Below are 7,690 nucleotides of genomic sequence, written 5' to 3'. Positions count from 1 at the left end.
CCATATTTTGTTAGATTCATGTAGAATTCTAACTCAGCGTTGATTGCAATTTTACTGTCTATTCTCCCTCACATATTTCAGGAGCTCCTTCTTAAAAGCCATTTTAAATTTCATAATCCTATTACCAGCAACTGCCTACATTCTATTAGAAATTTTACTGAATACTTCTCTCGCGCGGCCTTCTGCATTCAAGGTCTTTCCCATTGAATTCATTTTTTTTGTGTTTGTTTTCCTGAAGCATTACCTTCAAACAATTGTTTTTCTAGTGCTCACCTAAGTGGTGTATGGATTTTATTTTGTCATATTTTGGTACAGAATTATATAACTAAATCCTTTAAGTCGTAAACACTGCTCCACAATCCTTCAGCACCCAGTTTAACAACTAATAATTTATTTTTAAGGATCCTCTTTTCTCCTAGATTCTCTTTGTATCTTGGAATCCAAAATTTTTACCAAGTTATATCAAAATTGTGTGTTTTTCTCCTCATTCACAATATTATCTTAAAGTGTTTGAAGGGCTCTTTGAAGAAAAGACCTGAATTTCTTCAGTTTAGAAGAACTTTCTTCTAACAAACTATGTTGTAATTACATTTTCTTCTTGAACTTCTGTTAAACTGATATCAGATGCTTGAGATCTGTCCTGTCTCTTTTCTCATGATTTAATCATTTTTATTATTGCACTTGTGCTCAATACATTAGCTTCCAGGTTAATGATTTAGCTGTCAGTCATGTCCCTTTTGCAGTTCAAATTTTCTATCGCCTTCTTTAAATGATAATATGCTCTTAATTTCCCCAAAGTTTGTTTATTCTTCAACTCTCCTTTCCTTTTTCTGACAATGTTCTATTGCTCTATGGATGTGGTATCTCCATAAAAAACACTCTAAGAATATTAAGTGGATTTATTTGAAAAAATGTATTTTGTTTCCTGCAGTAACTGTTTCTTCAGAGCTTAGATCTGTTGTTTGTTCACATTGCTGCTTTCTTTTCCTTCAAGTGACTTTTTGGTTATCTCTTCATTTTACTTCTGAACGTCTGGAATTAATCGGTTTGATAGCTGTTTCCTCAGCACTTGTGAAAAACCACTCTTCTCCTTTCGGTGAATATGACTCCAAATTGCATGAGCCATATGGTGGGAAGGAGATGGAACATACAGACAGACGAGCTTCCTTTCATGCCCATGATGCTTGCTTTCTTTTTTTGAAAAATATTTTATTTAAATTCAACCCATGATGCTTTCTTGACATGAATTCTAGAAGCCAAGACTCCCTAGTCCCGCTTCTTTCTCCAGCCTTAATGACCCGGCTGGAAATGCACTCTTGCAAACTCTCTGTTTCATTCAGGGATCTATACTTGCTAGATATAATCTGGAGGCAGAAGCTAACCTAGGCATTCTGGAAACTATGAGTGGTGAACTGGAATTCTTTCAGTGGTTTACTTGCCAGTTTTCCTGTGCTTAACATCAGGCTCTGCTTACTTTATTCTTAGTCTTTCAATGTTCTTGAAGGGAAAGCAACACTCATTTTTTTCATGGTCTTTCAACCACCATAGCTCCCCCGCCATGTCAATCCTGACAGATCTGTTCTTCATTTCTCGTTTTTTTTTTTTTTCAGTTTCTGATCTACTGTTGGCATCCTTCCCAGTTCTTCAAGATTATTATGGGTTTCTTTATGTCACTTCAATGAGATTTGAGAACAAATTAGAGTTAAAGGTATGTGCTCAGTCCCTCACCTTGAACTTGAAGTCTCCATCACATTTCATCATTATTCTGAGGATTTTGCAAGTAGTCCAATAATTATTGGACTATTCCTTTTGGAATCCTACCACACTTTTTTATATAACTTTATTCTTATTCTATCACATTGCTTTGTAATTATGCACATGTTTTTCTCCCAAATTGACTGAAATTTATGAGGATAGTGACAATCTTATTCATGTTTGCATTTCCAGAGCCTAATGCAGTGTAGACTGGTGTGGACTGAGCACATCATAGTTATTTAACAAACAGATGAAGAAATGCATAGTCGAATAGAAGTTCTAACCTGAACATACCAAGATATTGGGCTTGGAAGTCTTATGTGAGTGATTTTTTTCAGAATTTTTTTAGATTTTTTAGGATTTTTAGATGACAGAAAGTGGAATTCAAACTTCATAACCCTGCCTACGTCATGATTCCTTTTGATTTTAAATATTTATGAGACACAAGTGTCAGCTACAGTTACCCAGACTTTTTAGAAGGAAGGATGATTGCCTCAAGCCCTTTCCCTATCAATGCCTCAAGGGAAGATGAGTGTCCCTCCAAGGATGTCGGCAAGTTTCTAGGGAACGTGTTTTCCATTTATACCTGTGATCTCAGCTCTTGCTTCTGTAGAATTATTTTAAGAAGAGTATAGCTGTCTTGTGTTATGCTTTTCTTCACCGTTTCAACACAAACATGGTGCTTGTTCTTGGTCATTACTTAACATGCATACAAGCCCAAGAACTGAAAATTGAATGATAGATTATTCCTGCTCCAGGACCCCTTTCATTTGACCTATAACTGGAAATTTCTTATTGGCTAAATGACACCAAGGAGCACATGGGCTTTGGTGGAATTGTTGTTCCCTTCACCCATGGCCCTCACTTTGTCTCTGTGGCCCATTCCTTCGCTCCCAGACTGCTTCTAATGCCAAATTCTCCTCACTATAATATTCATCTTTCTTTGGCCCCATCTTTTAAACTCAGTCCCAGAAAAACTTCTAAATGATATTCATTTTTAGATATTCAGAAGGATGATATTCAGAGCTCCAATGCAGGAGCTCTATTAGCAACTCAATCAGCAATGACCTTCAGGTTTTATTTAAGGTTCCATCTTCCTTAAAAGGAAGTTGTGCTTTTAAATAATAAAGTTTTTATATTTCCATTAAATATCAAAATGACTTGGCATACTTAATTATCTGTCTATTTCCAAAAGTTAGAATCTTTGCCTAGAACATAAGCTCTTGAAAATCAGTCATTCACACGCCACGATTGTTGATGATTCACATAGCAGGCCACATGACAGAAGCAGACTAATAAATATTAAAATAATCCATATATATGAAAAGTAGTTATTTTAGAATATTCATGGTTAATCTTTCCATAAGCTAATCTAACTGCAAATGTCATACATTCAAATGATTGCAGAGGAAAATATCAAAATCATTGCGGTCTTTAGTTGACAATGATAACTCCTAGATGCCAATTCACAGAGAAAGAATGAGATAGCTATTTTATAATTTAGAACATATATTCATTAGTGATATTTTTCTACCAAAAAAAAAAAGAAGCTACAAAACAACATACTTAGGTTTGCGCTTATCTGTACAGCGGTACTAACCACTATAAAACAGAGTTCATCTGTGGTATTTTATGCTTAATTAAAAAAATAATAATAAAGATCAATTCCTTTACATGGTTCTATGAAACAAACATTACTCATGTGTGATTTGTAATAAATATCTTCTGCCTTTGGTTACAAGGATCATTACTGCAAAAGGAGTGCTTGCTCTCTGTCTGGGAGCCACTTGCTATTTCTACAGAAAACCCCAAATGCTATGCTATTTCCCTGCCACACAGGAGGGAGGAAAGGTCAGCTAACTTGTGCTTAAAGGTCTCTCTCTCATTTTTCCATTAAGCACAAATTACTCTCCCCCCCCCCCTTTATTTTAAAGAAATGCTACTATCTTTATTGCTATTGGTTCTAAGGTGATATTTGTTGCCCGTTAAATTTGCAAATAGTACAGAGGTAGATAAAATAAAAATCATATCTACTTCCTACTTTATCTTATGTAATCTGAGCACTCTTATAACTTAACTAATTTGGGAGAATAAACATGTAGTTAACATACATACATAACATATAGTTCTGACCTCAACAGGAAAATGTCTAACATCTTATTAGAAAGGGTTTTCTTTGACTAAGAGCAACATGTACTTCTTTGTTGCTGTTGCTTTTTTAAGGAAGGGTTAAGTAATCTTTTATGACCTGTGACAAAAGCAATTATTACCCTTTTCTCCTTCCATCCTGATAAAGCCCTCCAGAAAATTTTAAGACTTAGTGGAAGATTGAAAACAGAAGTAGCAAAACTATTATGTTTCCTATCATACTGTCTTTGAGTCTTAGACTTTGCATCAGTAAACCCAGTCTCAACTCATATGTCCAAGAATTATGGATATAATTTCAATATTACCTATATTATAATAAAATTTCATTCTAATATATTTTGTTGCCTTATAACACATTATACTTGAATTTGACAATTTTTCCATTCATAAAATTTCTAAATTTTCTAAAATTTCTAAAAAATAGTTTTTTTGAAGTCAATTAACTGTTACTGATCAACTTCAAATATTTAATTTATTATTTAACATTACAAAAACCGTCCTGGGCTACTTCCCCTAATAAACCCTATAAGTAAATCCATTCCAAGCATTTCCACTCAAAAGTTTTTTCAGATGACAAACTAAATTCTCGAATTTAGAAAATAAAACATCATTTATCGTAATCACCACTCAATTATATTTTGCAGCAAATTCACGTCAGGTGAGTAGAAAATAAATCTGTTTATATTCATTGTACAGCAGCATAAATGTGAACACTTGTTATACAAGCAGGAAAGTAGCTAATTGGGGGGATGGATATTTGGGGAAATTTATTTAGTCAATCAGCTATTACAAATAGGCAATTAAAATGCAGAACTTTGGTTTACAATATGCACAAAATTAAATACGAAACAGGAATACAAATCTGTTTTATGAAAGCAAACAGAATTTGGTGTGACAAAGATGTATCAAGTGTAACTAGGTTTTCTGAGGAAGCTTCTGCTATAAGACTTCTGTGAACTAGAAAAAAAAAAAGACTTTTGTGAACTAGAAAGAGTCATTCAAATTCATCTCCTTAACAGAAGTATCAAGATATATCATACAATCTATTATTTAGTAACATCAAGGAAAAATAAAGGTTCTATAAATATGGGGCTGTACATAAAACACTCTGCTAAAATTTCACTGTTTCCGTTATTTTCAGCTGCCTTTGTGTGGAAAACAGAAGCCCCCTTTAAGGCGCCCATTAATCTATAATATAGTCGTATCTTGTATCATGTGCGGTGGCCCTTTTAAGATTCTGATGTCAGAAAACAGTACTCACACCAATAAACAGTGATTCATCGATTGTGGTGCTAATTACCTGATTCTTTCACTTTGGTTTCTGGATATCTAGGCCAACGGCTCCAAACAAGACAATCAATGCATCTCTAAATAGAAAGATGAGCAACAAATCACATTGAAAATTTCTGGAAGAATATCTAATCGTGAGGAAACAAACCAATTACGCTAACAGAATTCTGTTTTATTAAGCTGAATGTGACCAAGATACAAACCTTGGTCTTTTTATAGACACACACCAGTATTGGGTTAGACTCATGTTAAATTAGGAACCAAACGAGGGCCTGCCCGAGAACCACCAGTCTCTGATCAAGTATCCGGCGCAGGAAATTGCCCCGACCTACATAAGTAGGAGAAGCTCTTTTGCACAAATTTAGAGTCACTTTGTGTCCCTTTTATCATAGGAAAGCACAAGTAGAATTTGGGGAGGAGGCTGCCACTGCATACTAACGTGGCATTTTTTATTTCCTCCCTCAGATCTCAGGCCATTTTTGCGGCCTCTCGTTGCCTGCTAGGGTTCCAGGTCCTCGGGGAGCGGGGCGCACTCTTTAAGTCACCCGAGGGAGCTGCACTCATGGATCTCATCTTGGTGGAAAACTCAGCTCCTTCTACTCGCCACGGACAGGCCTTTCCAAATCGGGCCCAGGACGATGCGGGGCGATGCAGCTGTCCTTGCAGCGAGGGGCCGGAGGCCACAGTGTGGCACGCGGTCCACCAGGCGGGCGCGCTCGGCAGGCGCAGGTGCTAGAGGGGCTGCTGGGCGCCCTGCGGGGCCCACGAGCCCCGGGCCGGACAGGGTGACGGGCTACACCGCAATAGCCAGGCGGGCAGGTAAGTGCAGACTTGTCGGGTGAAGCAAGGAGCCCGGGGGACGATGGGCCGCCCGGGCTATCCCCCAACACACAGCCCGGGATCCCGTCCACTACGGTGACAGCATAGTTGTGGTACCACGCTGAGAAAAGCGCGCAGGACACTAGGAGGAACAAGCGATCTGAGGCCGCAAAACACGTGGCCTAAAGTCCTCCTGATGGGGACCTGGGGAAACGGCGCCAGGGCTCGTGCCACGAGAGCGAAGCCCAAGGGGCCTCGGTGCCCGGACGGAAGGGTTCGCCCAGGGGCTCGGGCTGAGCCTCCCGACCTCCGGTCCTTTCCCGGCCTGGGCCCACCGTGTGCAGCGCCCCTCGCCCTGGCTCTGCTGGCCGGAGTCCCGGGGCCTGAACCGGCCTTCGTGTGCCGGGGGCTCTGCCGCCCGGGCTGGGGCAAACACACATCAGCAGAAAGTGCCTCAGGAACGTCTCATGCCCCCAAGATTCAGGAGTGAAATCTTCGCTTAGAATCTGAAGCTTGGTTCGCAGTGACCCAGACTTCCTGGGAGCACCGCTGGGACCAGCGCGCCTGGCGGGCGGGGGGCACCCGGGGCCCGGCGAGGGCGTCCTAAGAGCATCCTTGTTCCCACGCCACTGGCTCCCTGGTCCGTAGCAGATAAAACGGACTCGCTTTATCCCAGTAGGTTTAATTAAGCTCTAAGTTACCTTTCCAACATCCTCTCTCTCACCTTTGGTCTCGAGACTTTCTGTTCACATTTCTAAGAGAATGTGGTGAGACCATGTATCTTCTCATAGACTTGTAGGTCTCTACTGAAAAAAACGTTATTATAAGCTTAAATAGTTATAAAAATGTGATTCTAAGTATTTATGTCTTTAATAAACATTGTAATGCTGTTTATATTATACAGCATGATCAGTACGTATCCTCATATGTATCCAGTGAAACCTAAATAACATAGTAACTTGATAACCACCAAAAACTATTTAAAAGTCACCTAAACATGTCTTTTTTTTTTAATTTTTATTTATTTGTGATAGTCACAGAGAGAGAGAGAGAGAATGAGGCAGAGACACAGGCAGAGGGAGAAGCAGGCTCCATGCACCGGGAGCCCGATGTGGGATTCGATCCCGGGTCTCCAGGATCGCGCCCTGGGCCAAAGGCAGGCGCCAAACCGCTGCGCCACCCAGGGATCCCTAAACATGATCTTCTTTAACAGAATTTTAACATCACTCACGTCTGTGCGTGGACTCCTATTTCCATACCTCTTCCTCGGGTTTTTATCCTAATACAGTTTTATGCTTGAAAGCCTCCTAGTGATGCTCTCAATCCATGTCCCTGAAAGCACCACCCACCTAACTGGATGCATAGTATTTCCGTGACCGCAACGGACTAAACGTTCAATACTAAAGTCATAATAATCTAGTATCTGGGGGGCAAAAGTAGATGGCAACACTCTTCCATGAATCTGAGTCGTTTTCAGTAAAATACAAAACACCTGGGCCTGCCCCACGGCCACGGGCACGTTGGCTTGAGTACGCCATGGCCTGTACCCAGCGTTCGGGGCTGTTTGTGCCGCCAGAGCGAGCGCTCCGCAGGAACACCCACCTGCCCCCCAGCTCCGGGGCCGGGCTGCCTGGGCCTCTGCTCGGGCGCCCACAGATTGCCGCGGAGGCCGCACCAG

The sequence above is a fragment of the Canis lupus genome, chromosome 34 (genome assembly GCF_011100685.1).
Source record: "Canis lupus familiaris isolate Mischka breed German Shepherd chromosome 34, alternate assembly UU_Cfam_GSD_1.0, whole genome shotgun sequence".
Lineage (NCBI taxonomy): Eukaryota > Metazoa > Chordata > Mammalia > Carnivora > Canidae > Canis > Canis lupus.
This window is presented reverse-complemented; position numbering follows the sequence as displayed.